Consider the following 10,750-nt stretch of genomic DNA (forward strand, 5'->3'; position numbering starts at 1 on the left):
TTTATTTACCTAAGATAAGATAGGAAAAGAGGGAGATAAACCAAAGTGTTCACAATGTAAATATTTTTGAGTGGGTTTCGTAGACCCTCTCTGATAAACAATCAGATTTTTAAGAACCTTAATAGCATTGTCGCAAGGCAGTCTCACATCAGACCCAAGGTAGAGACATGTTTCAAAAAGTTTGTGGGTGTTTATTCTATTGAATAGGGGACTGCTGGTAAAATTCATAGAAAATCCACAATGTTTTTAATGGAGCTTGTATTGACAGAAGCTCTAGCAACTGGAAAGTAAAAGAGACAGAGATAGCAGAAAATGAAAACAGACCTTTGGTTCTCCACCTTTCTGTTGGGAGGATGCAGACTGAGAAGGCTAAGTTGCGGATTTGGGCCATTTATTATGGAAAAGAAAGGGTGACACAGTCAACAGAGCCCAGAGACACATTTCCAAAGGAAAGGATTGATGGGAGTGGTAATTTGTCCCTTTGGTTTATAGTTCTTCAGATCAAGGAAAACTGTTCTTGAGAAAGTGTACCGAAGGGACCTTATCTATTAATTTAGTTTTACCATTTTGTTATTTATTCCTTTGCTTTGTCTTCTATTTCTGTTTCCCTTTGACTATTTAGATATAAACACTTTCATTATTTTTTTTAGTGGTTATTAAAATAAATAAAAATAAAACCAGGAATAAAAATAAAAACCTAGCTTTTCACATTTTACTTAGAGTTAACATCATATTACTTCATGTAAAATGTAGAAAATTTCCAACCACAGAGGTCCATTCCTCAGCCCACTTATTTTTACACGTAATTGTCATAGGTATCATATCTATTATACATAGAAACTACAGAAGGCAAAATAATTTTTGCATTAAACAGTCATATGTTCTTTAAAGAAATAAAAAGCAAAAAATGTGTTTTTACTCCCATGTTTACGATTACTATTTCTAGTACTTTTTTGGTGAATGTCTTATTTTCTCTTTGGTATTATTTTCCTTCAGCCTGAAAAAGACTGTTTAGTATTTCTTGTTTGTTGGTCTGGTGGCAATGGATTCTCTTTAGGTTTTTTATTTAGAGAAAAATTTTTTTCACTTTCATTCTTGAAGGATATTTTTAATGGACATAGAATTCTGGGCTGGCAATTCTCCTCCCTTGCCCCCAACTTTAAAGACGTGTTTCTGCTGTCTTTTGGGCCTTGTGATTTTTGTCATAAGTTAGCAGTCATTGGAACTGATATTCCTTTTTATTTCATATGTCGTTTTTCTCAGCACATACTAAAGATTTCCTCTTGTTCTTTGGTTTTCTCATGTTTAAGTATTAGATGCTTCCTATTTTATCGTCAGAATATGAGGCATCTAATGGTTCAAAGGTTTCTAAACCCTGATCGAAAGTTTCTGTGACCTTCTTTCCAGCCAATTTCTTCTTCAAATAGTTTTTCCACACCATTCTTTCTCTTCTTTCTTTTTGGTAATCCAATTACAAGTATTTAGATTTTTTTGATAATGTCCCACAGGTCCCTGAGGCTCTGTTCAATTTTCATGTATAATCTTCCCTTATTTCTATTTCTTAGACTGGATAATTTCTATTGATTTAGCTTAAGGTCACTGACCCTTTTCCTATTGTTTTCATTATTCTCTTCAAACCACCCTGTGAACACTTTAAGTCAGATATTTTTATTTTAATTTAGCTCTGTAATTTCTGCTTGTTTTATTTTAATAACTTCTATTTTTTACTGAGATATTCTTTATTTTCTTTAATTATGAGTACTTCTCTCTCTCTCTCTCTCTTTTTTTTTTTTTTACTTTATTGAGTATAGGCCTAGTGGTTGCTTAAATCCACTAATTTATATATATGAATCTTCTATCTCAGGGTTGGTATCCATTAATTGTCTTTTCCCTTGGTAATGAGTCACATTTTACAGTTTTAAAATTTTTTGAATTATATCTTGGAAATTGGGAGTATTATGATGTGAAGATCATTTTGGCTTTTTGCTATATTCCATTAAAGAATGTTAATTTCTTTTAAGTAGGCAATTAACTTGGTCAAACTAAAATTGCACACTGTGTTTTTTGGAAGCAGTTAAAATATCGTTTTAATTTTCTCTCCTCTTGCTGGAATGTTCTCAGTCTTTCCTGCACATACAGGGTTCAAAGAGCAGAGACACACTTGTACAGAGTTTATGTCCAGAATCTGGTGCTCCTCCTCTTCAGCTTTCCTCTGTTCTGTTTTTCTACCTCATTTTCCAATGGCTTTCATTGTCCTCAGCTTTCTTCTGGATGTTCATTCTTTGTTAATATCACACAGACTTTCATAGTTTTAGCTGCCCAATGACCGCAGACTTCCATGGGTTAAAAGAAAAAAATGTCGGGCGGTGCCTGTGGCTCAAGGAGTAGGGCGCCGGTCCCATATGCCGGAGGTGGCGGGTTCAAACCCAGCCCTGGCCAAAAATCACAAAAAAAAAAAGAAAAAAAATGTTGATAATTTCACTCTCTTCTGGTCCCTTCTCTCTTCCAGGATTTTTCTGCTTCTATTTATTCTACAAAACCATTAGGTCATTGTTTTTTTCTATTTTTCCCCCCAGAATATATAAGTATTATTTGTAAGAGGGTCAGTTGGTTGACAGTTTATTCAATCATACTGGAAGCAGAACTTTCAAAAATCCTTTTTTTTTTTTTTTAGTTTTGGCTGTGGCTATTCTGCTGGTACATCAGTATAGCCACCAATTTTAATTCCAAGTACTCACTATTTTCTTCATTTCCAAAAAATCTATTTGGTTCATGTTTGGAATCTGCTTTCTCCTTGATAATATTTTTTATGCTTCAATTTTTTTATTTGTTACCAAATATTTAATAATTTACTAACAGCTAATTAAATATAATCAAATTCAAATAATGATTAATAAAAATAAAGTAGCAAGTTTTAACTAAGTTCTAAAAAATGCAATATTATTAGTGTTCAGTGAAAATTCTCCAAAGAGTTTCAACTGAACAAAATTCTGCATTATTGACTAGATTTAGTTTCCTGAGAGTTTGCAAAAATATCATCTGGGGAAATTAGTGAGTAAGGCCCTGGGAATAGAGCTTACCAAAATTGGGGCATTTGGTAGGAATGTGGTGAGTCAGGTATTAGTCACTTAATAAGTACAGAGTTGGAGAATTGGGCTGCTCTGAGTTTTTTTCTCTTTGAAGTTCACTTTCGCTAACTTTCACCTCTCAAACATAGCTCAAAGTAGAATATTTTTGTGGAATAAAATGTGTGGTCAGCTGAATCAACATCTCATAATAAAGGGGAACATAAAACTTTCATCAGGACACGGCCCAAGCAAGTCATGGGCGGATAAAAATTGTTCAGGCTCACCTTATTATTGTCAGATTGAAGAGACTGCCAACAAGAGAAGCCATCTTGCCAATGGCAGCATCTAACATTTCTTCCTTTTAAAGTCAGTATGGACAGATAATTGCCAGAATAATGTGTACTTTTTACCCTGGCAATCTCCTTCAACTCTCATCCTCAGCTTACTTAGTTTCTCAGAAGTTGCTTCAGTTTTAGTTTCCAAACTACCTATGATTTTTTTTTAATATGGTGTTATAATATCTAAGAGCTCTCTTTAATTTCTGAGTAATTTTTGTATAACATCCTTTTTCTTAGCTTTCAGAGAATATTAATGACAAGTTTTTGTCTTTCTGAAATTGTATTCTCCTCAGATGGTCTCTAATTATCTTGTCTTTTTCTGTTTGGTTGTTTATTTGCTTATTTGTTGTGGTCTCTACTGTTTGGTGTTTGAAGATGAATATGTTCTGTTTCCTGCCCCCAGAACATTGTGATTGCCCGTTTCTTTCTGCTCTTCTTCCTGTTATCTGCAGATTGGTGCTCAGATGTGCCCGTTACGCTGGGTCTTTCCAGATAACTGTTTGCAAAATTATTGTTCCTTCTCCCCTGCTGTGTTGGCCAGCACTTCTTATTATACCTAATCTGCTTTGTTTTTCTCCATTTTTACCCACTAAATACATATTTTGTTGATTTAGTTTTATTACATGTTTTGTTATTTCTTTCTTTTTTTTTGTTATGTCTTTAATGTCCATCTCTCCTCACTAGAATTTAGGCTCAGTGAGTGCAATTACTTTTTATGCTTTATGTTTTATATTCCCATAGCCTAGAAGAATACCTGAAATATAAATACCTGAAATAGGAGCTCAGTAAATATGTGTTGGATCTTGTCAGACACTGTGCTGAAGCCTTCACATTTATTTCATCACTTAGTTTCCGTAATATGGGCGGCACCTGTAGCTCAAAGGAGTAGGGTGCTGGCCCCGTATGCCAGAGGTGGCAAGTTCAAACCCAGCCCTGGCCAAAAACTACAAAAAAAAAAAAAAATTAATTTCGTTAATAGTGCTTACATTTTTATTGAGTTAATGTTGATGAAGTATTTACTATTATATCCATCTCTCATATAGGAATTTTGAGCATTGGAGATACTAAATAATTTATCTAAAGTCATTAAACTGGTAAGCAACAAAAAACTATATTTGAATATAAATTTATCTTACATCAGAGAGTTATTACTCCATAGTTGGTTTATATTATCATCTCCTAGAAATAATCAGCTGTTATCTGATTAACATATAAGGCTGCATGTGTCAACTCTATAGGTGCTCACCGAAATTGATCGACTTGAGGAGATCTTTAAAAGTTATGCATACTTTGCAATGAATCCCCAACAATAAAAAAAAAAAAAAGTTATGCATACTTTGTATTGAGAAACTATCAAATGAGTTGACGCCTACCAGAGCAGGGCCTGAAGCTCGACAAGAAAAACGTAAAACACAAGTGGTGGAGAGAGTCTAAGGCATCTTCTGGTCTAACTCCCACTGGTCAGTTCATAAATTTGTCCCAACATAGGAAAGGGTTACTCATACAGCATAAATTCTGTCATAAAAGTTTATGTCTATGTGGGGTGTAACATGGAGTAAAGAATGTGAAGAGTAAGCCCTTGAGAAAAGTAAAGGACTATGATAATAATTAAAATAAACAGACAAATGTTCCTATACCCAATGGTAAAGTAGTAGCAGAGTATGGGAAATGCCAAATGCAAATAAAGGATTAGTGAGGATAAGAGGAACAGAATATCACTTGTGGGTGGGATTAGAAAAGGCACAATGGCAGTCAGTTCACAGAAGAAAAACTGAACAAGTCAAATCCACACATGGAAATATTTTTGACCATTAGTAATGAGCTAAAATGAGATGCCATTTTCCATCTATGAAAATCTGAACTATTTTACCAGATACAGAAAGTGATGTGTTGGTGAGAGCACAGGGGAAAAGACATTCTCACTCACTGCTGGTGGAGTTGAAGTTGTTTTAATCTTTCAGAAGGAGAATTGCATATGGAAAGCTTTAACAATACTTTTATCTTTTAGCCTCATAATTTAACGTCTAAGAATTCATTCTAAGGAACAAGCTGAGATGTGGGCAAACATTTGCATCTATGTTTATCTTGGGATCGCATATAATGGGAAACAGTTTGAAATAACCTATCTGTGGTGGGAAACTGGATAAACTTCATGCATATGATAGATGAAACTTCAGTCATTAAAAATGGAGATTGCATTTCTGTGATCACCCAATATTTGCAATTCTGAAGGATCATGTTCTATGATCGCTGTCAGTAAGGTAAGAGTGCATAGGAAGAAATGGCAGTGGGGAGAATATTTCAAGCTTACCGCACCATCCAGGGTCAGGTCATGAATGTGGATGCCACACGGGTGGCTATTTTTTTTTAAGTTTTATCAATACTTTAATAAATCAATATTTTACCAAGAGAAATCACCATAAGTAATCAATTGAACAAGGATTGGAGTACCTTTTACTAAAAAAGTTAAAAAGAAAAAAAAGGAAATTGAGGTAATACAAATAAGGTTAAATGAGGACATTGCTCCCAGTGTAGGTTTGGGGAAAAAAGGAGAGAAAATGGGGTGACTAGGAACTAGAAAGGGGCAAGTGTGTGTGGGTGCTGCCATTGGTGACGGGACCCTGGAGGGCGTGTCCCATAGCCCAGTTTCATGCCTTTGTGGGGACCTGATGCCATTGTTTTTGGAAACCAGCTGCTGCTCCCAGAGTCAAGAGCTGCTGCGGGGGCAATGCTGACAGGACCAGCGGGTAAACAAGGAGGGTGGCCCTCTCCACACCTGTCTTTCTGTCTCCCTAAAAGCAAGCCGGCTGGCAAAGAAGAAACATGGTTTGCAGAGTTTTAGCTCCGACATCATAAAGCTCGGTTTGGGGCAGTGCAGTGGGCAGAGCTCCAGGGTGGCCCTGAGTAGAACTCCCAACTTGGCATGTGGGGGGCGCCTGTGAGGGTGACAAACAGGTGCTCCCTGGATGAGGTTATGTAATACAGAGGACAGAGCCAGGACAGTCCCTCCTGTGATCACAGCACAACTAGGCAAGCTGGCTGGAAAGGGACTGGAAGTCAGAGAGGCACCATGTTTGAACTGCTCAAAGGGGTCATTTGGCAGGAACTGTGACAGCCTTCAGGAGTTGGAAGGTTCCCCCCCACCCCCACAGCCAGCAAGAAAAGCAGAGACCACAGGCCTACAACCGCATTCAGCCAATAACCTGAATGCACTTGGAAAAGAACTTTCAGGACCCCAAGTGAGGCTTGCAGTGCCCTTGACAGCAAGATTGCAACCTTCGGAGACCCCAAACAGGGGATTCACTCAAGCTCTGCCCAGACTCCCGACCCATGGGAAATGGGTGATGATTTAGGGCATGTGATCATTTGTTACACAGCTGTGGGAAACCAATACATGCACGTTTGGAGCTTCTGAAAGGCAATAGCTCAGTAACCTGTGCAATTTGTAACCATAGAACTAACAACAAAGATGAACATCTCTAATATAACCTGAACACAGCGAGCCAATTGAGTGAGGTTGGAAGCTGCTTTAGGGACATTCAAAATGCACAGCCCAGAAGAGTGTAAATGTGGACTGTGGGTGCCAAGACACTAGAGGTGAAAGCTGATTCCAGGGAGTGGAGTTGCTATAAAAAAAAGAACCCAGGAGGAAGTAGAAATCTACAACAGCTTCTGGGGAAGGAACTCAGAATGTATAATAGTTACTAATGTTTTAATTCCTTGAAATGGAGCTGACACAGACTCTGAGCCTTGGCACAGCTGAAGGCTGGATGGAAGGATGTCCCGTCTACCGGGAAGACCTGCGCTTAAATCACTGCATCCCCACACCGTGCAAGCTTTACAGGAGGCTCAGGGTTGGGCATTCAGCTCTACAGGGGAAGTGACTGAGTAAGACTTCATTTTTATGATAAACTGCATTAGCAATGGGATTCAAGAGCAAGTGTGTATTTTTAGTCAGGTCAAATGAATAGAATGGCTTTTGATATTGCTTGGGTCTCCAACAACCTCAGGCAGAAAAGCCTGCTGACGCGGTGTGGTCATCACCAAACGAAAGTGCAGCTGTCCTGAAGCCAGAGTGTCACTGTCCTTTCTTTCTTTCATTTTTTTTTTTTTGACAGAGTTTCACTTTGTCGCCCTCCGTAGAATGCTGTGGCGTCACAGCTCACAGCAACCTCCAACTCTTGGGCTTAGGTGATTCTCTTACCTCAGCCTCCCGGGTAGCTGGGATCACAGGCGCCCGCCACAACACCCGGCTATTATCACAGTCCTTTCTTAAGAAAAGAAGCAAGACACATACTGTCTTCAGATTGGGAAACTAAATTTGCAGGAAAATGAATAATAGTTGTGGTTTAGAGTGGGATGTTGTAGACCTCTCACAATTAAAATAATTACCAGTTCTTCAGTTTTTATCAAAAATCATTTTCCATGTATTCCATGACTATGCAGAGTGCTTGAAAATCTGTTCTTTCTGATTCCTTCACAGATTTTCCTTTTAGCTGCCTTAATTTGCATCGTTTATTCTGTAAACTACTGTAGTCTGTGTGTGTGCACACGTGTGTGGGCACAGCTGGTCACACTCACCTCAGTGGAGTGTGTTCCCTAATATTAGGGAGTTGTTCCCTAATATTCTCACTTTGTCACACAATATGGACATTTACAGCTAAAACGTTAAAGCCTTCTTCCTATTCTAATCTCCAGTATTTTTCAAGATACATGGAGTTGAAAACTTAGGCAGTTAAAGAAAATCCGTGTATATTTTCACATCTTTAGATATGATTTTATGTCATTTACTTTGTGAGACAAATGAAAATTTAAAACAAATCGCTATTTATATCATGCAAAAATAAAGCATTACATTTTCATAAATCAACACCACTTCTCCACCTCTTCAAAAGGTACTTACTTTATTCTTTTTTTTTCATTTTTTTTATTAAATCATAACTGTATACATTGATATAATCATGGGGCATCATACACTCGCTTCATAGACGATTTGACACATTTTTATCACAATGGTTAACATAGCCTTTCCGGCGTTATCTCAGTTACTGTGCCAAAACATTTACATTCTACATTTACCAAGTTTCGCAAATACCCCTGTAAGATGCACCACAGGTGTACTTACTTTATTCTTAATAGGACTGTGGCCCTGGGTGGGCACCATGACCTTCTGGCTGCCACTGGGACTGATCACGAGTCCAATCGATATGATTCTGGTTTGACTCCAACCTAATAGAAGCCTTAACCCTGACCACCAATATTTGCAATTTTGACAGAACTTTTATATCAAGATTTTCTGTTTGTTTGCTTGTTTTACGATTGTTCTTCTGTCTTATTTGCTATTTTTCTTTCTGTCTGTTTTGCAAGGAAAGGAGTGATCATTGTTCTACCTCCTTAAAAATGTATTTTAATTATTATGCAATTTGAGACACAATTTCTTTTTTTTGTATTGGTTTCATATCTGACTTGCTTATATTTAATTATATATATATATAGATTTTTTGTTTATTTCAGATTAATATAAGGGTATAAATGTTTAGGTTACATGGTTTTCATTTCCAAGGTAAAGTTCAAGTTGTAGTTGAGCCCTTCCCCCAGGGGCTGTGCTGAACACCTCACGTTGTGCACATTAGGTGAGGTCCCAATCACGCTCCCTCCTCCCCCTTTCTAGACTATACTTGTGTTTTCCTTTCATGCGGGCGTGTAGTTGTTTATACATTGGTTTCATATTTGTATTGAGTACATTGGATTCTTTGTTTACCATTCTTGAGATACTTTACTAAGAAGAATGTGTTTCAACTCCATCCAGGTAAACACAAAAGATGTAAAGTCTCCATTTTTTCTTATGGCTAAATAGTATTCCATGGTAATCATACACCATAGTTTGTAAATTCATTCATGGATTGATGGGGACGTGGGTTGCTTTCACATCTTGGCAATTGTGAATCCAGCTGCAATAAACATTCTGGTGCAAATGTCCTCGTGATAAAATAATTTTTGTTCCTCTGGGTAGATACCTAGCAATGGGATTGTGGGATCCAATGGAAGGTTGACCTTTAGTTCTTTGAGAATTCTCCATACTTCTTTCTGTAGAGGTTGTGTTTGCACCAGCAGTGCAAAAGTGTTCCCTTCTCTCCACATCCACGCTAGCACCTGTAGATTAGACTTTGTAATATGGGCTATTCTTACTGGGGTTGGGTAATATCTCACAGTGGTTTTGATTTGCATTTCTCTGATGATTAGAGATGGTGAGCATTTTTTTTTTTTGAGACAGAGCCTCAAGCTGTTGCCCTGGGTAGAATGCTGTGGAATTACAGCTCACAGCAACCTCCAATTCCTGGGCTCAAGCGATTCTCCTGCCTCCGCCTCCCAAGTAGCTGGGACTACAGGCATCCGCTACAATGCCCAGCTATGTTTTGGTTGCAGCTGTCATTGTTGTTTGGTGGGCCTGTCGTGGATTCAAACCCACCAGCTCAAGTGTATGTGGCTGGCGTCTTAGCCACTTGAGCCACAGGCACCGAGCCAATGGTGACCATTTTTTCATGTGTTTGTTGGCCATTCGTCTGTCACCTTCAGAGAAGTTTCTGTTCAAGTGTTTTGCCCACTTACAAATGGTGTTGTTAGCTCTTTTCATGTTGATTAATTTGAGTTCTCTGTAGATTCTAGTTATCAGACCTTTGTCAGATTCACAGCATGCAAATAACTTCCCCCATGCTAAAGGCTGTCTGTTTGGTTGGTTTACCTGCGCTGTCCTTAGCCATGCAGAAGCTTTTTAGCTTGATCATGTCCCATTTATTTATTTTTGGTGTTGCTATAATTAGCAGGGGAGTCTTCTTCATAACATCTTTTCCCAGGCCAATTTTGTCAAGCATTTGTGAAGAACGTGTCTCTTCTAGAATATGGACAAAATTTCTTAAAATTCTTAAATTTTGTCTAATTTAGTCTAATTACAAGTCTAATTATAAAATGCTTAAAATTCTTTTTGAGAAAAACAATCTCTTTTATTAAAAAAATTATGATAGCATGCACTTGAAGGTTACTGTCATAACCATTTTTAAAAGTACGGTTAAATGTATTTACGTCACTATGCCATGAATCATCAGAACTTTTTCATCCTGCAAGCCTAAAACTGCACCCAGTTCATAACCCCTCCCAGTTGTCAGATGCCCTGGGTTCCCAGCAGCCACCACTCTACCTTCTGAATCCACGAGATTTTCCACACTAGAAACTTCATATGTGTATAAATGGAATCACATCATTTGCCTTTTTGTGATTGGCTTATTTTACTCCTTTTTAAGGCTGAATAATAGTCTCTTACTAAATTAAACTCTTTTTGCAGTAAAC

This window comes from Nycticebus coucang, chromosome 6 (genome assembly GCF_027406575.1).
Source record: "Nycticebus coucang isolate mNycCou1 chromosome 6, mNycCou1.pri, whole genome shotgun sequence".
Lineage (NCBI taxonomy): Eukaryota > Metazoa > Chordata > Mammalia > Primates > Lorisidae > Nycticebus > Nycticebus coucang.